Source organism: Scyliorhinus torazame, unplaced genomic scaffold (assembly GCF_047496885.1).
Source record: "Scyliorhinus torazame isolate Kashiwa2021f unplaced genomic scaffold, sScyTor2.1 scaffold_130, whole genome shotgun sequence".
Taxonomy (NCBI): Eukaryota; Metazoa; Chordata; class Chondrichthyes; order Carcharhiniformes; family Scyliorhinidae; genus Scyliorhinus; species Scyliorhinus torazame.
The window spans coordinates 240,665-265,157 of record NW_027307857.1 but is presented as its reverse complement, the minus strand read 5'-3'; positions in this window follow the sequence as shown (position 1 = coordinate 265,157).

Here is a 24,493-nt window from a genome sequence, read left to right as displayed (position 1 = left end):
TGTGCGTCAATGTTCTCTCTCAGACGGATGTGCGACAATGTTCTCTCTCAGAGGGATGTGCGACAATGTTCTCTCTCAGACGGATGTGCGACAATGTTCTCTCTCAGAGGGATGTGCGACAATGTTCTCTCTCAGAGGGATGTCCGACAATGTTCTCTCTCATACGGATGTGCGACAATGTTCTCTCTCAGAGGGATGTGCGACAATGTTCTCTCTCAGAGGGATGTGCGACAATGTTCTCTCTCAGACGGATGTGCGTCAATGCTCTCTCTCAGAGGGATGTGCGTCAATGTTCTCTCTCAAACGGATGTGCGACAATGTTCTCCCTCAGGTGGATGTGCGACAATGTTCTCTCTCAGACGGATGTGCGACAATGTTCTCTCTCAGACGGATGTGCGACAATGTTCTCTCTCAGAGGGATGTGCGACAATGTTCTCTCTCAGAGGGATGTGCGACAATGTTCTCTCTCAGAGGGATGTGCGACAATGTTCTCTCAGAGGGATGTGCGGCAATGTTCTCTCTCAGAGGGATGTGCGTCAATGTTCTCTCTCAGACGGTTGTGCGACAATGTTCTCTCTCAGACGGATGTGCGACAATGTTCTCTCTCAGAGGGATGTGCGACAATGTTCTCTCTCAGGCGGATGTGCATCAATGCTCTCTCTCAGACGGATGTGCGACAATGTTCTCTCTCAGACGGATGTGTGACAATGTTCTCTCTCAGATGGATGTGCGTCAATGTTCTCTCTCAGACGGATGTGCGACAATGTTCTCTCTCAGACGGATGTGCGACAATGTTCTCTCTCAGATGGATGTTAGTCAATGTTCTCTCTCAGATGGATGTGCGTCAATGTTCTCTGTCAGACGGATGTGCGACAATGTTCTCTCTCAGAGGGATGTGCGACAATGTTCTCTCTCAGAGGGATGTGCGACAATGTTCTCTCTCAGAGGGATGTGCGACAATTTTCTCTCTCAGACGGATGTGCGACAATGTTCTCTCTCAGACGGATGTGCGACAATGTTCTCTCTCAGACGGATGTGCGACAATGTTCTCTCTCAGAGGGATGTGCGACAATGTTCTCTCTCAGATGGATGTGCGTCAATGTACTCTCTCAGACGGATGTGCGACAATGTTCTCTCTCAGACGGATGTGCGACAATGTTCTCTCTCAGATGGATGTGCGTCAATGTTCTCTCTCAGATGGATGTGCGTCAATGTTCTCTGTCAGACGGATGTGCGACAATGTTCTCTCTCAGAGGGATGTGCGACAATGTTCTCTCTCAGAGGGATGTGCGACAAGGTTCTCTCTCAGAGGGATGTGCGACAATTTTCTCTCTCAGACGGATGTCCGACAACGTTCTCTCTCAGAGGGATTCGCGACAATGTTCTCTCTCTGAGATGGATGTGCGACAATGTTCTCTCTCAGAGGAATGTGCGACAATGTTCTCTCTCAGATGGATGTGCGTCAATGTTCTCTCTCAGAGGGATGTGCGACAATGTTCTCTCTCAGACGGATGTGCGACAATTTTCTCTCTCAGACGGATGTCCGACAACGTTCTCTCTCAGACGGATGTGCGTCAATGTTCTCTCTCAGACGGATGTGCGACAATGTTCTCTCTCAGACGGATGTGCGACAATGTTCTCTCTCAGCCGGATGTGCGACAAATTTCTCTCTCAGAGGGATGTGCGACAATTTTCTCTCTCAGAGGGATGTGCGACAATGTTCTCTCTCAGAGGGATGTGCGACAATGTTCTCTCTCAGAGGGATGTGCGACAATGTTCTCTCTCAGAGGGATGTGCGACAATGTTCTCTCTCAGACGGATGTGCGACAATGTTCTCTCTCAGAGGGATGTGCGACAAAGTTCTCTCTCAGAGGGATGTGCGACAATGTTCTCTCTCAGATGGATGTGCGACAATGTTCTCTCTCAGACGGATGTGCGACAATGTTCACTCTCAGACGGCTGTCTGACAATGTTCTCTCTCAGACGGATGTGTGTCAATGTTCTCTCTCAGAGGGATGTGCGACAATGTTCTCTCTCAGAGGGATGTGTGTCAATGCTCTCTCTCAGAGGGATGTACGACAATGTTCTCTCTCAGGTGGATGTGTGACAATGTTCTCTCTCAGAGGGATGTGCGACAATGCTCTCTCTCAGAGGGATGTGCGACAATGTTCTCTCTCAGACGGATGTCCGACAACGTTCTCTCTCAGAGGGATGTGCGACAATGTTCTCTCTCAGACGGCTGTGCGACAATGTTCTCTCTCAGAGGGATGTGCGACAATGTTCTCTCTCAGACGGCTGTGCGACAATGTTCTCTCTCAGATGGATGTGCGACAATGTTCTCTCTCAGACGGATGTCCGACAACGTTCTCTCTCAGACGGATGTGCGACAATGTTCTCACTCAGAGGGATGTGCGACAATGTTCTCTCTCAGACGGATGTGCGTCAATGTTCTCACTCAGAGGGATGTGCGACAATGTTCTCTCTCAGACGGATGTGCGACAATGTTCTCTCTCAGAGGGATGTGCGACAATGTTCTCTCAGAGGGATGTGCGACAATGTTCTCTCTCAGAGGGATGTGCGTCAATGTTCTCTCTCAGACGGTTGTGCGACAATGTTCTCTCTCAGACGGATGTGCGACAATGTTCTCTCTCAGAGGGATGTGCGACAATGTTCTCTCTCAGGCGGATGTGCATCAATGCTCTCTCTCAGACGGATGTGCGACAATGTTCTCTCTCAGACGGATGTGCGACAATGTTCTCTCTCAGATGGATGTGCGTCAATGTTCTCTCTCAGACGGATGTGCGACAATGTTCTCTCTCAGACGGATGTGCGACAATGTTCTCTCTCAGATGGATGTGCGTCAATGTTCTCTCTCAGATGGATGTGCGTCAATGTTCTCTGTCAGACGGATGTGCGACAATGTTCTCTCTCAGAGGGATGTGCGACAATGTTCTCTCTCAGAGGGATGTGCGACAATGTTCTCTCTCAGAGGGATGTGCGACAATTTTCTCTCTCAGACGGATGTGCGACAATGTTCTCTCTCAGACGGATGTGCGACAATGTTCTCTCTCAGATGGATGTGCGTCAATGTTCTCTCTCAGACGGATGTGCGACAATGTTCTCTCTCAGACGGATGTGCGACAATGTTCTCTCTCAGATGGATGTGCGTCAATGTTCTCTCTCAGATGGATGTGCATCAATGCTCTCTCTCAGACGGATGTGCGACAATGTTCTCTCTCAGATGGATGTGCGACAATGTTCTCTGTCAGACGGATGTGCGACAATGTTCTCTCTCAGAGGGATGTGCGACAATGTTCTCTCTCAGAGGGATGTGCGACAATGTTCTCTCTCAGAGGGATGTGCGACAATTTTCTCTCTCAGACGGATGTCCGACAACGTTCTCTCTCAGAGGGATGTGCGACAATGTTCTCTCTCAGAGGGATGTGCGACAATGTTCTCACTCAGAGGGATGTGCGACAATGTTCTCACTCAGATGGATGTGCGACAATGTTCTCACTCAGAGGGATGTGCAACAATGTTCTCTCTCAGACGGATGTGCGACAATGTTCTCTCTCAGAGGGATGTGCGATAATGTTCTCACTCAGAGGGATGTGCGACAATTTTCTCTCTCAGACGGATGTCCGACAACGTTCTCTCTCAGACGGATGTGCGTCAATGTTCTCTCTCAGACGAATGTGCGACAATGTTCTCTCTCAGACGGATGTGCGACAATGTTCTCTCTCAGACGGATGTGCGACAAATTTCTCTCTCAGAGGGATGTGCGACAATGTTCTCTCTCAGAGGGATGTGCGACAATGTTCTCTCTCAGAGGGATGTGCGACAATGTTCTCTCTCAGAGGGATGTGCGACAATGTTCTCTCTCAGAGGGATGTGCGACAATGTTCTCTCTCAGACGGATGTGCGACAATGTTCTCTCTCAGAGGGATGTGCGACAATGTTCTCTCTCAGAGGGATGTGCGACAATGTTCTCTCTCAGAGGGATGTGCGACAATGTTCTCTCTCAGAGGGCGGTGCGACAATGTTCTCTCTCAGAGGGATGTGCGACACTGTTCTCCCTCAGGTGGATGTGTGACAATGTTCTCTCTCAGAGGGATGTGCGACAATGTTCTCTCTCGGACGGATGTGCGACAATGTTCTCTCTCAGAGGGATGTGCGACACTGTTCTCCCTCTGGTGGATGTGTGACAATGTTCTCTCTCAGAGGGATTTGCGACAATGCTCTCTCTCAGATGGATGTGCGTCAATGTTCTCTCTCAGAGGGATGTCCGACAATGTTCTCTCTCATTCGGATATGCGACAATGTTCTCTCTCAGACGGATGTGCGACAATGTTCTCCCTCAGGTGGATGTGCGACAATGTTCTCTCTCAGACGGATGTGCGACAATGTTCTCTCTCAGACGGATGTGCGACAATGTTCTCTCTCAGAGGGTTGTGCGACCATGTTGTCTCTCAGAGGGATGTGCGACTCTGTTCTCCCTCAGGTGGATGTGTGACAACGTTCTCTCTCAGAGGGATGTGCGACAATGTTCTCTCTCAGACGGATGTGCGACAATGCTCTCTCTGAGATGGATGTGCGTCAATGTTCTCTCTCAGACGGATGTGCGACAATGCTCTCTGTGAGATGGATGTGCGACAATGTTCTCTCTCAGACGGATGTGTGACAATGTTCTCTCTCAGAGGGATGTGCGACAATGTTCTCCCTCAGACGGATGTGCGTCAATGTTCTCTCTCAGATGGATGTGCGACAATGTTCTCTCTCAGACGGATGTGCGACAATGTTCACTCTCAGACGGATGTCTGACAATGTTCTCTCTCAGACGGATGTGTGTCTATGTTCTCTCTCAGAGGGATGTGCGACAATGTTCTCTCTCAGAGGGATGTGTGTCAATGCTCTCTCTCAGAGGGATGTGCGACAATGTTCTCTCTCAGGTGGATGTGTGACAATGTTCTCTCTCAGAGGGATGTGCGACAATGCTCTCTCTCAGACGGATGTGCGACAATGTTCTCTCTCAGAGGGATGTGCGACAATGTTCTCTCTCAGACGGCTGTGCGACAATGTTCTCTCTCAGATGGATGTGCATCAATGCTCTCTCTCAGACGGATGTGCGACAATGTTCTCTCTCAGACGGATGTGCGACAATGTTCTCTCTCAGATGGATGTGCGTCAATGTTCTCTCAGACGGATGTGCGACAATGTTCTCTCTCAGACGGATGTGCGACAATGTTCTCTCTCAGATGGATGTGCGTCAATGTTCTCTCTCAGATGGATGTGCGTCAATGTTCTCTGTCAGACGGATGTGCGACAATGTTCTCTCTCAGAGGGATGTGCGACAATGTTCTCTCTCAGAGGGATGTGCGACAATGTTCTCTCTCAGAGGGATGTGCGGCAATTTTCTCTCTCAGACGGATGTGCGACAATGTTCTCTCTCAGACGGTTGTGCGACAATGTTCTCTCTCAGATGGATGTGCGTCAATGTTCTCTCTCAGATGGATGTGCGTCAATGTTCTCTGTCAGACGGATGTGCGACAATGTTCTCTCTCAGAGGGATGTGCGACAATGTTCTCTCTCAGAGGGATGTGCGACAATGTTCTCTCTCAGAGGGATGTCCGACAACGTTCTCTCTCAGAGGGATGTGCGACAATGTTCTCTCTCAGAGGGATGTGCGACAATGTTCTCACTCAGAGGGATGTGCGACAATGTTCTCTCTCAGACGGATGTGTGACAATTTTCTCTCTCAGAGGGATGTCCGACAATGTTCTCACTCAGAGGGATGTGCGACAATTTTCTCTCTCAGACGGATGTCCGACAACGTTCTCTCTCAGACGGATGTGCGTCAATGTTCTCTCTGAGACGGATGTGCGACAATGTTCTCTCTCAGACGGATGTGCGACAATGTTCTCTCTCAGCCGGATGTGCGACAAATTTCTCTCTCAGAGGGATGTGCGACAATTTTCTCTCTCAGAGGGATGTGCGACAATGTTCTCTCTCAGAGGGATGTGCGACAATGTTCTCTCTCAGAGGGATGTGCGACAATGTTCTCTCTCAGAGGGATGTGCGACAATGTTCTCTCTCAGACGGATGTGCGACAATGTTCTCTCTCAGTGGGATGTGCGACAATGTTCTCTCTCAGAGGGATGTGCGACAATGTTCTCTCTCAGAGGGATGTACGACAATGTTCTCTCTCAGAGGGCGGTGCGACAATGTTCTCTCTCAGAGGGATGTGCGACACTGTTCTCCCTCAGGTGGATGTGTGACAATGTTCTCTCTCAGCCGGATGTGCGACAATGTTCTCTCTCAGAGGGATGTGCGACAATGTTCTCTCTCGGACGGATGTGCGACAATGTTCTCTCTCAGAGGGATGTGCGACACTGTTCTCCCTCAGGTGGATGTGTGAAAATGTTCTCTCTCAGAGGTATTTGCGACAATGCTCTCTCTCAGATGGATGTGCGTCAATGTTCTCTCTCAGAGGGATGTGCGACAATGTTCTCTCTCGGACGGATGTGCGACCATGTTGTCTCTCAGACGGATGTGCGTCAATGTTCTCTCTCAGACGGATGTGCAACAATGTTCTCTCTCAGAGGGATGTGTGACAACGTTCTCTCTCAGACGGAGTTGCGACAATGTTCTCTCTCAGACGGATGTGCGACAATGTTCTCTCTCAGAAGGATGTGCGTCAATGTTCTCTCTCAGGCGGATGTGCGACAATGTTCTCTCTCACAGGGATGTGCGACAATGTTCTCTCTCAGACGGATGTGCGACAATGTTCTCTCTCAGACGGATGTGCGACAATCTTCTCTCTCAGACGGATGTGCGACAATGTTCTCTCTCAGAGGGATGTGCGACAATGTTCTCTCTCAGACGGATGTGCGACAATGTTCTCTCTCAGACGGATGTGCGACAATGTTCTCTCTCAGAGGGATGTGCGACAATGTTCTCTCTCAGACGGATGTGCGACAATATTCTCTCTCAGATGGATGTGCGACAATATTCTCTCTCAGACGAATGTGCGACAATGTTCTCTCTCAGAGGGATGTGCGACAATGTTCTCTCTCAGACGGATGTGCGACAATATTCTCTCTCAGACGGATGTGCGACAATGTTCTCTCTCAGAGGGATGTGCGACAATGTTCTCTCTCAGACGGATGTGCGACAATATTCTCTCTCAGATGGATGTGCGACAATGTTCTCTCTCAGACGGATGTGCGACAATGTTCTCTCTCAGAGGGATGTGCGACAATGTTCTCTCTCAGACGGATGTGCGACAATGTTCTCTCTCAGAGGGATGTGCGACAATGTTCTCTCTCAGACGGATGTGCGACAATGTTCTCTCTCAGATGGATGTGCGACAATGTTCTCTCTCAGACGGATGTGCGACAATGTTCTCTCGCAGGTGGATGTGCGACAATGTTCTCTCTCAGAGGGATGTGCGATAATGTTCTCACTTCGAGGGATGTGCGACAATGTTCTCTCTCAGATCGATGTGTGTCAATGTTCTCTCTCAGACGGATGTGCGTCAATGTTCTCTCTCAGATGGATGTGCGACAATGTTCTCTCTCATGCGGATGTGCGACAATGTTCTCTCTCAGACGGATGTGCGACAATATTCTCTCTCAGAGGGATGTAAGATAATGTTCTCACTCAGAGGGATGTGCGACAATGTTCTCTCTCAGACGGATGTGTGACAATGTTCTCTCCCAGACGGATGTGCGACAATGTTCTCTCTCAGAGGGATGTGCGACAATGTTCTCTCTCAGAGGGATGTGCGACAATGTTCTCTCTCAGACGGATGTGCGTCAATGTTCTCTCTCAGCGGGATGTGTGACAATGTTCTCTCTCAGAGGGATGTGCGACAATGTTCTCTCTCAGACGGATGTGCGACAATGTTCTCTCTCAGACGGATGTGCGACAATGTTCTCTCTCAGAGGGATGTGCGACAATGTTCTCTCTCAGATGGATGTGCGACAATGTTCTCTCTCAGAGGGATGTGCGACGATGTTCTCTCTCAGAGGGATGTGCGACAATGTTCTCTCTCAGAGGGATGTGCGACAATCTTCTCTATCAGACGGATGTGCGTCAATGTTCTCTCTCAGATGGATGTGCGACAATGTTCTCTCTGAGAGGGATGTGCGACAATGTTCTCTCTCAGAGGGATGTGCGACAATGTTCTCTCTCAGAGGGATGTGCGACAATGTTCTCTCTCAGACGGATGTGCGTCAATGTTCTCTCTCAGACGGATGTGCGACAACGTTCTCTCTCAGAGGGATGTGCGACAATGTTCTCTCTCAGACGGATGTGCGACAATGTTCTCTCTCAGACGGATGTGCGACAATGTTCTCTCTCAGAGGGATGTGCGACAATGTTCTCTCTCAGACGGATGTGCGACAATGTTCTCTCTCAGACGGATGTGCGACAATGTTCTCTCTCAGAGGGTTGTGCGATAATGTTCTCTCTCAGACGGATGTGCGTCAATGTTCTCTCTCAGACGGATGTGCGACAATGTTCTCTCTCAGAGGGATGTGCGACAATGTTCTCTCTCAGACGGATGTGCGACAATGTTCTCTCTCAGAGGGATGTGCGACAATGTTCTCTCTCAGAGGGATGTCCGACAATGTTCTCTCTCATACGGATGTGCGACAATGTTCTCTCTCAGAGAGATGTGCGACAATGTTCTCTCTTAGAGGGATGTGCGACAATGTTCTCTCTCAGAGGGATGTGCGACAATGTTCTCTCTCAGACGGATGTGCGACAATGTTCTCTCTCAGACGGATGTGCGACAATGTTCTCTCTCAGAGGGATGTGCGACAATGTTCTCTCTCAGGCGGATGTGCGACAATGTTCTCTCTCAGACGGATGTGCGACAATGTTCTCTCTCAGAGGGTTGTGCGATAATGTTCTCTCTCAGACGGATGTGCGTCAATGTTCTCTCTCAGACGGATGTGCGACAATGTTCTCTCTCAGAGGGATGTGCGACCATGTTCTCTCTCAGACGGATGTGCGACAATGTTCTCTCTCAGAGGGATGTGCGACAATGTTCTCTCTCAGAGGGATGTCCGACAATGTTCTCTCTGATACGGATGTGCGACAATGTTCTCTCTCAGAGGGATGTGCGACAATGTTCTCTCTCAGAGGGATGTGCGACAATGTTCTCTCTCAGAGGGATGTGCGACAATGTTCTCTCTCAGAGGGATGTGCGACAATGTTCTCTCTCAGAGGGATGTGCAACAATGTTCTCTCTCAGACGGATGTGCGACAATGTTCTCTCTCAGAGGGATGTGCGACAATGTTCTCTCTCAGAGGGATGTGCGACAATGTTCTCTCTCAGACGGATGTGCGACAAGTTCTCTCTCAGACGGATGTGCGACAATGTTCTCTCTCAGAGGGATGTGCGACAATGTTCTCTCTCAGACGGATGTGCGACAATATTCTCTCTCAGATGGATGTGCGACAATATTCTCTCTCAGACGGATGTGCGACAATGTTCTCTCTCAGAGGGATGTGCGACAATGTTCTCTCTCAGACGGATGTGCGACAATATTCTCTCTCAGACGGATGTGCGACAATGTTCTCTCTCAGATGGATGTGCGACAATGTTCTCTCTCAGACGGATGTGCGACAATATTCTCTCTCAGATGGATGTGCGACAATGTTCTCTCTCAGACGGATGTGCGACAATGTTCTCTCTCAGAGGGATGTGCGACAATGTTCTCTCTCAGACGGATGTGCGACAATGTTCTCTCTCAGAGGGATGTGCGACAATGTTCTCTCTCAGACGGATGTGCGACAATGTTCTCTCTCAGATGGATGTGCGACAATGTTCTCTCTCAGACGGATGTGCGACAATGTTCTCTCGCAGGTGGATGTGCGACAATGTTCTCTCTCAGAGGGATGTGCGATAATGTTCTCACTTCGAGGGATGTGCGACAATGTTCTCTCTCAGATCGATGTGTGTCAATGTTCTCTCTCAGACGGATGTGCGTCAATGTTCTCTCTCAGATGGATGTGCGACAATGTTCTCTCTCATGCGGATGTGCGACAATGTTCTCTCTCAGACGGATGTGCGACAATATTCTCTCTCAGAGGGATGTGGGATAATGTTCTCACTCAGAGGGATGTGCGACAATGTTCTCTCTCAGACGGATGTGTGACAATGTTCTCTCCCAGACGGATGTGCGACAATGTTCTCTCTCAGAGGGATGTGCGACAATGTTCTCTCTCAGAGGGATGTGCGACAATGTTCTCTCTCAGACGGATGTGCGTCAATGTTCTCTCTCAGCGGGATGTGTGACAATGTTCTCTCTCAGAGGGATGTGCGACAATGTTCTCTCTCAGACGGATGTGCGACAATGTTCTCTCTCAGACGGATGTGCGACAATGTTCTCTCTCAGAGGGATGTGCGACAATGTTCTCTCTCAGATGGATGTGCGACAATGTTCTCTCTCAGAGGGATGTGCGACAATGTTCTCTCTCAGAGGGATGTGCGACAATGTTCTCTCTCAGAGGGATGTGCGACAATCTTCTCTATCAGACGGATGTGCGTCAATGTTCTCTCACAGAGGGATGTGCGACAATGTTCTCTCTGAGAGGGATGTGCGACAATGTTCTCTCTCAGAGGGATGTGCGACAATGTTCTCTCTCAGAGGGATGTGCGACAATGTTCTCTCTCAGACGGATGTGCGTCAATGTTCTCTCTCAGACGGATGTGCGACAACGTTCTCTCTCAGAGGGATGTGCGACAATGTTCTCTCTCAGACGGATGTGCGACAATGTTCTCTCTCAGACGGATGTGCGACAATGTTCTCTCTCAGAGGGATGTGCGACAATGTTCTCTCTCAGACGGATGTGCGACAATGTTCTCTCTCAGACGGATGTGCGACAATGTTCTCTCTCAGAGGGTTGTGCGATAATGTTCTCTCTCAGACGGATGTGCGTCAATGTTCTCTCTCAGACGGATGTGCGACAATGTTCTCTCTCAGAGGGATGTGCGACAATGTTCTCTCTCAGACGGATGTGCGACAATGTTCTCTCTCATACGGATGTGCGACAATGTTCTCTCTCAGAGGGATGTCCGACAATGTTCTCTCTCATACGGATGTGCGACAATGTTCTCTCTCAGAGGGATGTGCGACAATGTTCTCTCTTAGAGGGATGTGCGACAATGTTCTCTCTCAGAGGGATGTACGACAATGTTCTCTCTCAGACGGATGTGCGACAATGTTCTCTCTCAGACGGATGTGCGACAATGTTCTCTCTCTGAGGGATGTGCGACAATGTTCTCTCTCAGACGGATGTGCGACAATGTTCTCTCTCAGACGGATGTGCGACAATGTTCTCTCTCAGAGGGTTGTGCGATAATGTTCTCTCTCAGACGGATGTGCGTCAATGTTCTCTCTCAGACGGATGTGCGACAATGTTCTCTCTCAGAGGGATGTGCGACCATGTTCTCTCTCAGACGGATGTGCGACAATGTTCTCTCTCAGAGGGATGTGCGACAATGTTCTCTCTCAGAGGGATGTCCGACAATGTTCTCTCTCATACGGATGTGCGACAATGTTCTCTCTCAGAGGGATGTGCGACAATGTTCTCTCTCAGAGGGATGTGCGACAATGTTCTCTCTCAGAGGGATGTGCGACAATGTTCTCTCTCAGAGGGATGTGCGACAATGTTCTCTCTCAGAGGGATGTGCGACAATGTTCTCTCTCAGACGGATGTGCGACAATGTTCTCTCTCAGAGGGATGTGCGACAATGTTCTCTCTCAGAGGGATGTGCGACAATGTTCTCTCTCAGAGGGATGTGCGACAATGTTCTCTCTCAGAGGGCGGTGCGACAATGTTCTCTCTCAGAGGGATGTGCGACACTGTTCTCCCTCAGGTGGATGTGTGACAATGTTCTCTCTCAGAGGGATGTGCGACAATGTTCTCTCTTGGAAGGATGTGCGACAATGTTCTCTCTCAGAGGGATGTGCGACACTGTTCTCCCTCAGGTGGATGTGTGACAATGTTCTCTCTCAGAGGGATTTGCGACAATGCTCTCTCTCAGATGGATGTGCGTCAATGTTCTCTCTCAGAGGGATGTGCGACAATGTTCTCTCTCGGACGGATGTGCGACAATGTTGTCTCTCAGACGGATGTGCGTCAGTGTTCTCTCTCAGACGGATGTGCAACAATGTTCTCTCTCAGAGGGATGTGCGACAATGTTCTCTCTCAGAGGGATGTGCGACAATGATCTCACTCAGAGGGATGTGCGAAAATTTTCTCTCTCAGAGGGATGTGCGACAATGTTCTCTCTCAGACGGATGTGCGACAATGTTCTCTCCCAGAGGGATGTGCGACAATGTTCTCTCTCAGAGGGATGTGCGACAATGTTCTCTCTCAGACGGATGTGCGACAATGTTCTCTCTCAGACGGATGTGCGTCAATGTTCTCTCTCAGAGGGATGTGTGACAACATTCTCTCTCAGATGGATGTGCGACAATGTTCTCTCTCAGATGGATGTGCGACAATGTTCTCCCTCAGACGGATGTGCGACAATGTTCTCTCTCAGAAGGATGTGCGTCAATGTTCTCTCTCAGGCGGATGTGCGACAATGTTCTCTCTCACAGGGATGTGCGACAATGTTCTCTCTCAGACGGATGTGGGGCAATGTTCTCTCTCAGACGGATGTGCGACAATGTTCTCTCTCAGACGGATGTGCGACAATGTTCTCTCTCAGACGGATGTGGGACAATGTTCTCTCTCAGAGGGATGTGCGACAATGTTCTCTCTCAGACGGATGTGCGACAATGTTCTCTCTCAGACGGATGTGCGACAATGTTCTCTCTCAGAGGGATGTGCGACAATGTTCTCTCTCAGAGGGATGTGCGACAATGTTCTCTCTCAGAGGGATGTGCGACAATGTTCTCTCTCAGACGGATGTGCGACAATATTCTCTCTCAGATGGATTTGCGACAATGTTCTCTCTCAGACGGATGTGCGACAATGTTCTCTCTCAGAGGGATGTGCGACAATGTTCTCTCTCAGACGGATGTGCGACAATGTTCTCTCTCAGACGGATGTGCGACAATGTTCTCTCTCAGAGGGATGTGCGACAATGTTCTCTCTCAGACGGATGTGCGACAATATTCTCTCTCAGATGGATGTGCGACAATGTTCTCTCTCAGACGGATGTGCGACAATGTTCTCTCTCAGAGGGATGTGCGACAATGTTCTCTCTCAGACGGATGTGCGACAATGTTCTCTCTCAGAGGGATGTGCGACAATGTTCTCTCTCAGACGGATGTGCGACAATGTTCTCTCTCAGATGGATGTGCGACAATGTTCTCTCTCAGACGGATGTGCGACAATGTTCTCTCGCAGGTGGATGTGCGACAATGTTCTCTCTCAGAGGGATGTGCGATAATGTTCTCACTTCGAGGGATGTGCGACAATGTTCTCTCTCAGATCGATGTGTGTCAATGTTCTCTCTCAGACGGATGTGCGTCAATGTTCTCTCTCAGACGGATGTGCGACAATGTTCTCTCTCAGATGGATGTGCGACAATGTTCTCTCTCATGCGGATGTGCGACAATGTTCTCTCACAGACGGATGTGCGACAATATTCTCTCTCAGAGGGATGTGCGATAATGTTCTCACTCAGAGGGATGTGCGACAATGTTCTCTCTCAGACGGATGTGTGACAATGTTCTCTCCCAGACGGATGTGCGACAATGTTCTCTCTCAGAGGGATGTGCGACAATGTTCTCTCTCAGAGGGATGTGCGACAATGTTCTCTCTCAGACGGATGTGCGTCAATGTTCTCTCTCAGCGGGATGTGTGACAATGTTCTCTCTCAGAGGGATGTGCGACAATGTTCTCTCTCAGACGGATGTGCGACAATGTTCTCTCTCAGACGGATGTGCGACAATGTTCTCTCTCAGAGGGATGTGCGACAATGTTCTCTCTCAGATGGATGTGCGACAATGTTCTCTCTCAGAGGGATGTGCGACAATGTTCTCTCTCAGAGGGATGTGCGACAATGTTCTCTCTCAGAGGGATGTGCGACAATCTTCTCTATCAGACGGATGTGCGTCAATGTTCTCTCTCAGACGGATGTGCGACAATGTTCTCTCTGAGAGGGATGTGCGACAATGTTCTCTCTGAGAGGGATGTGCGACAATGTTCTCTCTCAGAGGGATGTGCGACAATGTTCTCTCTCAGAGGGATGTGCGACAATGTTCTCTCTCAGACGGATGTGCGTCAATGTTCTCTCTCAGACGGATGTGCGACAATGTTCTCTCTCAGAGGGATGTGCGACAATGTTCTCTCTCAGACGGATGTGCGGCAATGTTCTCTCTCAGACGGATGTGCGACAATGTTCTCTCTCAGAGGGATGTGCGACAATGTTCTCTCTCAGACGGATGTGCGACAATGTTCTCTCTCAGACGGATGTGCGACAATGTTCTCTCTCAGACGGATGTGCGACAATGTTCTCTCGCAGGTGGATGTGCGACAATGTTCTCTCTCAGAGGGATGTGCGATAATGTTCTCACTTCGAGGGATGTGCGACAATGTTCTCTCTCAGATCGATGTGTGTCAATGTTCTCTCTCAGACGGATGTGCGTCAATGTTCTCTCTCAGACGGATGTGCGACAATGTTCTCTCTCAGATGGATGTGCGACAATGTTCTCTCTCATGCGGATGTGCGACAATGTTCTCTCTCAGACGGATGTGCGACAATATTCTCTCTCAGAGGGATGTGCGATAATGTTCTCACTCAGAGGGATGTGCGACAATGTTCTCTCTCAGACGGATGTGTGACAATGTTCTCTCCCAGACGGATGTGCGACAATGTTCTCTCTCAGAGGGATGTGCGACAATGTTCTCTCTCAGAGGGATGTGCGACAATGTTCTCTCTCAGACGGATGTGCGTCAATGTTCTCTCTCAGCGGGATGTGTGACAATGTTCTCTCTCAGAGGGATGTGCGACAATGTTCTCTCTCAGACGGATGTGCGACAATGTTCTCTCTCAGACGGATGTGCGACAATGTTCTCTCTCAGAGGGATGTGCGACAATGTTCTCTCTCAGATGGATGTGCGACAATGTTCTCTCTCAGAGGGATGTGCGACAATGTTCTCTCTCAGAGGGATGTGCGACAATCTTCTCTATCAGACGGATGTGCGTCAATGTTCTCTCTCAGACGGATGTGCGACAATGTTCTCTCTGAGAGGGATGTGCGACAATGTTCTCTCTGAGAGGGATGTGCGACAATGTTCTCTCTCTGAGGGATGTGCAACAATGTTCTCTCTCAGACGGATGTGCGTCAATGTTCTCTCTCAGACGGATGTGCGACAATGTTCTCTCTCAGAGGGATGTGCGACAATGTTCTCTCTCAGACGGATGTGCGACAATGTTCTCTCTCAGACGGATGTGCGACAATGTTCTCTCTCAGAGGGATGTGCGACAATGTTCTCTCTCAGACGGATGTGCGACAATGTTCTCTCTCAGAGGGTTGTGCGACAATGTTCTCTCTCAGACGGATGTGCGTCAATGTTCTCTCTCAGACGGATGTGCGACAATGTTCTCTCTCAGAGGGATGTGCGACAATGTTCTCTCTCAGACGGATGTGCGACAATGTTCTCTCTCAGAGGGATGTGCGACAATGTTCTCTCTCAGAGGGATGTGCGACAATGTTCTCTCTCAGAGGGATGTGCGACAATGTTCTCTCTCAGAGGGATGTCCGACAATGTTCTCTCTCATACGGATGTGCGACAATGTTCTCTCTCAGAGGGATGTGCGACAATGTTCTCTCTCAGAGGGATGTGCGACAATGTTCTCTCTCAGACGGATGTGCGTCAATGCTCTCTCTCAGAGGGATGTGCGTCAATGTTCTCTCTCAAACGGATGTGCGACAATGTTCTCCCTCAGGTGGATGTGCGACAATGTTCTCTCTCAGACGGATGTGCGACAATGTTCTCTCTCAGACGGATGTGCGACAATGTTCTCTCTCAGAGGGATGTGCGACAATGTTCTCTCTCAGAGGGATGTGCGACAATGTCACAGACTTCATCAGCAAATGTGTTGACGACTGTGTGTCAAAGAAAGTAGTACGTACGTTCCCCAACCGGAAACCATGGCTCAATCGCGAGATTGACTCCCAACTGAAGGACAGATCTGAGGCATTCAAGGCAGACGACCCTGACCTATACAAGAAATCCAGGTACGAACTCCGCAAAGCCATCCGAATGCCAAGAGAGAATATCAAACCAAGCTAGAGACACAGACAGACTATCGGCGGTTGTGGCAAGGACTAAACAACATAACGGGCTACAAAGCGAAGCCGAACAGTATCTCTGGCAGCAGCGCACCCCTCCCCGATGAACTCAATGCATTCTGTGCTCAGTTCGAGCAGGTAACCAACAATCCGCTGGCGAGTGCCCCAGCAGCCCATAATTCACCCATACCCACCATCACAGCTTCCGAAGTCCGATTGGCCTTCCTGAAAGTGAACCCTCGGAAGGCGACGGGCCCGGACGGGATCCCTGGTCGTGCACTCAGAGCCTGCGCGGACCAGCTGGCAGAGGTATTCGCGGACATCTTTAACCTGTCCCTACTCCACTCCGAGGTCCCCACCTGCTTCAAGAAGACCACCATCATACCGGTACCAAAGAAGAACCAGGCAACGTGCCTCAATGACTACCGACCAGTGGCCCTGACTTCAGTCGTAATGAAGTGCTTCGACAGGTTGATCATGAAGCGCATCACCTCCATACTCCCAGAACGCCTTGATCCACTGCAATTCGCATACCGCTGCAACCGGTCCACATCAGACACCATTTCCCTGGCCCTACACTCATCCCTAGAGCATCTCAAAAACAAGGACTCCTACATCAGAATCCTATTTATTGACTACAGCTCCGCCTTCAACACCATAATCCCAGCCAAGCTCATATCAAAGCTCCAAAACCTAGGACTTGGCTCCTCCCTCTGCAACTGGATCCTCGATTTTCTGACCAACAGACCACAATCAGTAAGAATGAACAACAACACCTCCTCCACAATAGTCCTCAACACCGGCGCCCCGCAAGGCTGCGTACTTAGCCCCCTACTCTACTCCCAGTACACACACGACTGCGTGGCAAAACTTGGTTCCAACTCCATCTACAAGTTTGCTGACGATACGACCATAGTGGGTCGGATCTCGAATAACGATGAGTCCGAATACAGGAGGGAGATAGAGAACCTAGTGGAGTGGTGTAGCGACACCAATCTCTCCCTCAATCCCAGCAAAACTAAAGAGCTGGTCATTGACTTCAGGAAGCAAAGTACTGTACACACCCCTGTCAGCATCAACGGGGCCGAGGTGGAGATGGTTCGCAGTTTCAAATTCCTAGGGGTGCACATCTCCAAAAATCTGTCCTGGTCCACCCACGTCGACGCTACCACCAAGAAAGCACAACAGCGCCTATACTTCCTCAGGAAACTAAGGAAATTCGGCATGTCCACATTGACTCTTACCAACTTTTACAGATGCACCATAGAAAGCATCCTATCGGGCTGCATCACAGCCTGGTATGGCAACTGCTCGGCCCAGGACCGCAAGAAACTTCAGAGAGTCGTGAACACCGCCCAGTCCATCACACAAACCTGCCTCCATTCCATTGACTCCCGCTGCCTGGGGAAAGCGGGCAGCATAATCAAAGATCCCTCCCACCCGGCTTACTCACTCTTCCAACTTCTTCCATCGGGCAGGAGATACAGAAGTCTGAGAACACGCACGAACAGACTCAAAAACAACTTCTTCCCCACTGTTACCAGACTCCTAAATGACCCTCTTATGGACTGACCTCATTAACACTACACCCTGTATGCTTCATCCGATGCCGGTGTTATGTAGTTACATTGTATATGTTGTGTTGCCCTATTATGTATTTTCTTTTATTCCCTTTTCTTCTCATGTCCTTAATGATCTGTTGAGCTGCTCGCAGAAAAATACTTTTCACTGTACCTCGGTACACGTGACAATAAACAAACCCAATCCAATCCAATCCAATGTTCTCTCCCAGAGGGATGTGCGACAATGTTCTCTCTCAGACGGATGTGCGACAATGTTCTCTCTCAGAAGGATGTGAGTCTCTAAAACTCTTCCTCAAAAGGCAGCAGAAACAGAATCTTTGAATATTGTTAAGGCCGAGTTTGATCTGTTCTTCATGAACAAGGGGGTGAAATATTAATAATAACCTTTTATTATCACCAGTATGAAGTTACTGTGCCAGAATGACTAGAGCGAGGGTAGTTCCGATCAAGGACAGTAGTGGGAGATTGTGTATTGAGTCTGAAGAGATAGGAGAGGTCTTGAACGAGTACTTTTCTTCTGTATTTACAAATGAGAGGGGCGATATTGTTGGAGAGGACAGTGTGAAACAGATTGGTAAGCTCGAGGAAATACTTGTTAGGAAGGAAGATGTGTTGGGCATTTTGAAAAACTTGAGGATAGACAAGTCCCCCGGGCCTGACGGGATATATCCAAGGATTCTATGGGAAGCAAGAGATGAAATTGCAGAGCCGTTGGCAATGATCTTTTCGTCCTCACTGTCAACAGGGGTGGTACCAGGGGATTGGAGAGTGGCGAATGTCGTGCCCCTGTTTAAAAAAGGGACTAGGGATAACACTGGGAATTACAGGCCAGTTAGTCTTACTTCGGTGGTAGGCAAAGTAATGGAAAGGGTATTGAAGGATAGGATTTCTGAGCATCTGGAAAGACACTGCTTGATTAGGGATAGTCAGCACGGATTTGTGAGGGGTCGGTCTTGCCTTACATAACATAAGAACATAAGAACTAGGAGCAGGAGTCGGCCATCTGGCCCCTCGAGCCTGCTCCACCATTCAATGAGATCATGGCTGATCTTTTGTGGACTCAGCTCCACTTTCCGGCCCGAACACCATAACCCTTAATCCCTTTATTCTTCAAAAAACTATCTATCTTTATCTTAAAAACATTTAATGAAGGAGCCTCAACTGCTTCACTGGGCAAGGAATTCCAGAGATTCACAACCCTTTGGGTGAAGAAGGTCCTCCTAAACTCAGTCCTAAATCTACTTCCCCTTATTTTGAGGCTATGCCCCCTAGTTCTGCTTTCACCCGCCAGTGGAAACAACCTGCCCGCATCTATCCTATCTATTCCCTTCATAATCTTATATGTTTCTATAAGATCCCCCCTCATTCTTCTAAATTCCAACGAGTACAGTCCCAGTCTACTCAACCTCTCCTCGTAATCCAACCCCTTCAGCTCTGGGATTAACCTAGTGAATCTCCTCTGCACACCCTCCAGTGCCAGTACGTCCGTTCTCAAGTAAGGAGACCAAAACTGAACACAATACTCCAGGTGTGGCCTCACTAACACCTTATACAATTGCAGCATAACCTCCCTAGTCTCAAACTCCATCCCTCTAGCAATGAAGGACAAAATTCCATTTGCCTTCTTAATCACCTGTTGCACCTGAAAACCAACTTTTTGCGACTCATGCACTAGCACACCCAGGTCTCTCTGCACAGCAGCATGTTTTAATATTTTATCATTTAAATAATAATCCCTTTTGCTGTTATTCCTACCAAAATGGGTCACCTCACATTTGTCAACATTGTATTCCATCTGCCAGACCCTAGCCCATTCACTTAGCCTATTCAAATCCCTCTGCAGGCTTCAAGTATCCTCTGCACTTTTTGCTTTACCACTTATCTTAGTGTCATCTGCAAACTTGGACACATTGCCCTTGGTCCCCAACTCCAAATCATCTATGTAAATTGTGAACAGTTGTGGGCCCAACACTGATCCCTGAGGGACACCACTAGCTACTGATTACCAACCAGAGAAACACCCATTAATCCCCACTCTTTGCTTTCTATGAATTAACCAATCCTCTATTAATGCTACTACTTTCCCCTTAATGCCATGCATCTTTATCTTATGCAACAACTTTTTGTGTGGCACCTTGTCAAAGGCTTTCTGGAAATCCAGATACACCACATCCATTGGCAACCCATTATCTACCGCACTGGTAATGTCCTCAAAAATTCCACTAAATTAGTTAGGCACGACCTGCCCTTTATGAACCCATGCTGCGTCTGCCCAATGGGACAATTTCCATCCAGATGCCTCGCTATTTATTCCTTGATGATAGATTCCAGCATCTTCCCGACTACCGTAGTTAAGCTCACTGGCCTATAATTACCCACTTTCTGCCTACTTCCTATTTTAAACAGTGGTGTCACGTTTGCTAATTTCCAATCCGCCGGGACCACCCCAGAGTCTAGTGAATTTTGCTAAATTATCACGAGTGCATTTGCAATTTCCCTCGCCATCTCTTTTAGCACTCTGGGATGCATTCCATCAGGTCCAGGAGACTTGTCTACCTTTAGCCCCATTAGCTTGCCCATCACTACCTCCTTGGTGATAACAATCCTCTCAAGGTCCTCACCTGTCATAGCCTCATTTCCATCAGTCACTGGCATGTTATTTGTGTCTTCCACTGTGAAGACCGACCCAAAAAACCTGTTCAGTTCCTCAGCCATTTCTTCATCTCCCATTATTAAAACTCTCTTCTCATCCTCTAAAGGACCAATATTTACCTTAGCCACTCTTTTTTGTTTAATGTATTTGTAGAAACTTTTACTATTTGTTTTTATATTCTGAGCAAGTTTACTCTAATAATCTATCTTACTCTTCTTTATAGCTTTTTTAATAGCTTTCTGTTGCCCCCTAAAGATTTCCCAGTCCTCTAGTCTCCCACTGATCTTTGCCACTTTGTATGCTTTTTCCTTCAATTTGATACTCTCCCTTATTTCCTTAGATATCCACGGTCGATTTTCCCTCTTTTTACCGCCCTTCCTTTTTGTTGGTATAAACCTTTGCTGAGCACTGTGAAAAATCACTTGGAAGGTTCTCCACTGTTCCTCAACTGTTTCACCATAAAGTCTTTGCTCCCAGTCTACCTTAGCTAGTTCTTCTCTCATCCCATTGTAATCTCCTTTGTTTAAGCACAAAACACTAGTGCTTGATTTTACCTTCTCACCCTCCATCTGTATTTTAAATTCCACCATATTGTGATCGCTCCTTCCGAGAGGATCCCTAACTATGAGATCCTGAATCAATCCTGTCTCATTACACAGGACCAGATCGAGGACCGCTTACATAGAACATAGAACATAGAACAATACAGCGCAGTACAGGCCCTTCGGCCCACGATGTTGCACCGAAACAAAAGCCATCTAACCTACACTATGCCATTATCATCCATATGTTTATCCAATAAACTTTTAAATGCCCTCAATGTTGGCGAGTTCACTACTGTAGCAGGTAGGGCATTCCACGGCCTCACTACTCTTTGCGTAAAGAACCTACCTCTGACCTCTGTCCTATATCTATTACCCCTCAGTTTAAAGTTATGTCCCCTCGTGCCAGCCATATCCATCCGCGGGAGAAGGCTCTCATTGTCCACCCTATCCAACCCCCTGTTCCCTCGTAGGTTCCATTACATACTGTTCTAGGAAACTATCGCGGATACATTCTATAAACTCCTCCTCAAGGCTGCCTTGACCAACCTGGTTAAACCAATCAACATGTAGATTAAAATCCCCCATGATAACTGCTGTACCATTTCTACATGCATCTGTTATTTCTTTGTTTATTGCCTGCCCCACCATAATGTTACTATTTGGTGGCCTATAGATTACTCCTATCAGTGACTTTTTCACCTTACTATTCCTGATTTCCACCCAAACGGATTCAACCTTATCCTCCATCGCACCGATGTCATCCCTTACTGTTGCCCGGATGTCATCCTTAAATAACAGAGCTACATCACCTCCCTTACCATCCACTCTGTCCTTCCGAATAGTTTGATACCCTCGGATATTTAACTCCCAGTCGTGACCATCCTTTAACCATGTTTCAGTAATGGCCACTAAGTCATAGTCATTCACGATAGCAGCACGGTAGCATATTGGTTAGCACAATTGCTTCACAGCTCCAGGGTCCCAGGTTCGATTCCCGGCTTGGGTCACTGTCTGTGCGGAGTCTGCACATCCTCCCCGTGTCTGCGTGGGTTTCCTCCGGGTGCTCCGGTTTCCTCCCACAGTCCAAAGATGTGCAGGTTAGGTGGATTGGCCATGATAAATTGCCCTTAGTGTCCAAAATTGCCCTTAGTGTTGGGTGGGGTTACTGGGTTATGGGGATAGGGTGGGGGTATGGGCTTGGGTAGGGTGCTCTTTCCAAGAGCCGGTGCAGACTCGATGGGCCAAATGGCCTCCTTCTGCACTGTAAACTCTATGATATGATTTGCGCCATCAGCTCATTTACCTTACTCCGAATACTACGAGCATTCAGGTAAAGTACACTTATGTTGGCTTTTTTTACCTCTGTTCTGAACCTTAACACCTCGATCAGTAACCTCTCCTAAGTTATATTTCCTCTTAACCTTTCTCCTAATTTTCCCTATTGTTGAACCCATATCTTCCTGTAACAACCTGCCGCGTCGCTTACCATTAATGTTTTCACTTCCCGTTTTATTTCTTTTAGTATTCCTGGTCCTATTCACTGAGCTCCCCTCAGTCACTGTACCTTGTACTGTCGCCCTTTTTGATTTTTGACTATGACTTCTCTGCCTTACACTTTCCCCCTTACTGCCTTTTGTTTCTGTCCCTGTTTTACTCCCTTCCAACTTCCTGCATCGGTTCCCATCCCCCTGCCACATTAGTTTAAACCCTCCCCAACAGCTCTAGCAAACACCGTCCCCCCCCCCCCCCCCAGGACATCGGTTCCAGTCTTGCCTTACAAATCTTATTGAATTCTTTGAGGAGGTGACCAAGCATGTGGATGAAGGTAAAGCAGTGGATGTAGTGTACATGGATTTTAGTAAGGCATTTGATAAGGTTCCCCATGGTAGACTTATGCAGAAAGTAAGGAGGCATGGGATAGTGGGGAATTTGACCAGTTGGATAACGAACTGGCTAACCGATAGAAGTCAGAGAGTGGTGGTGGATGGCAAATATTCAGCCTGGATCCCAGTTACCAGTGGCGTACCGCAGGGATCAGTTCTGGGTCCTCTGCTGTTTGTGATTTTCATTAATGACTTGGATGAGGGAGTTGAAGGGTGGGTCAGTAAATTTGCAGACGATACGAAGATTGGTGGAGTTGTGGATAGTAAGGAGGGCTGTTGTCAGCTGCAAAGAGACATAGATAGGATGCAGAGCTGGGCTGAGAAGTGGCAGATGGAGTTTAACCCTGAAAAGTTTGAGGTTGTCCATTTTGGAAGGACAAATATGAATGCGGAATATAGGTTTAACGGTAGAGTTCTTGGCAATGTGGAGGAGCAGAGAGATCTTGGGGTCTATGTTCATACATCTTTGAAAGTTGCCACTCAAGTGGATAGAGCTGTGAAGAAGGCCTATGGTGTGCTAGCGTTCATTAACAGAGGGATTGAATTTAAGAGCCGTGAGGTGATGATGCAGCTGTACAAAACTTTGGTAAGGCCACATTTGGAGTACTGTGTACAGTTCTGGTCGCCTCATTTTAGGAAGGATGTGGAAGCTTTGGAAAAGGTGCAAAGAAGATTTACCAGGATGTTGCCTGGAATGGAGAGTAGGTCTTACGAGGAAAGGTTGAGGGTGCTAGGCCTTTTCTCATTAGAACGGAGAAGGATGAGGGGCGACTTGATAGAGGTTTATAAGATGATCAGGGGAATAGATAGAGTAGACAGTCAGAGACTTTTTCCCCCGGTGGAACAAACCATTACAAGGGGACATAAATTTAAGGTGAAAGGTGGAAGATATAGGGGGGATGTCAGAGGTAGGTTCTTTACCCAGAGAGTAGTGGGGGCATGGAATGCACTGCCTGTGGGAGTAGTTGAGTCGGAAACATTAGGGACCTTCAAGCAGCTATTGGATAGGTACATGGATGACGGTAAAATGATATAGTGCAAATTAATTTGTTCTTAAGGGCAGCACGGTAGCATTGTGGATAGCACAATTGCTTCACAGCTCCAGGGTCCCAGGTTTGATTCCGTCTTGGGTCACTGTCTGTGCGGAGTCTGCACATCCTCCCCGTGTGTGCGTGGGTTTCCTCCGGGTGCTCCGGTTTCCTCCCACAGTCCAAAGATGTGCAGGTTAGGTGGATTGGCCATGCTAAATTGCCCTTCGTGTCCAAAATTGCCCTTAATGTTGGGTGGGGTTGCTGGGTTATGGGGATAGGGTGGAGGTGTTGACCTTGGGTAGGGTGCTCTTTCCAAGAGCCGGTGCAGACGCGATGGGCCGAATGGCCTCCTTCTGCACTGTAAATTCTATGATAATCTATGATTAATCTAGGACAAAGGTTCGGCACAACATCGTGGGCCGAAGGGCCTGTTCTGTGCTGTATTTTTCTATGTTCTATGTTCTAAGCCCCTAGTCGCCACATTCCGGCGCCTGTTCGGGTACACAGAGGGAGAATTCAGAATTCTCAGT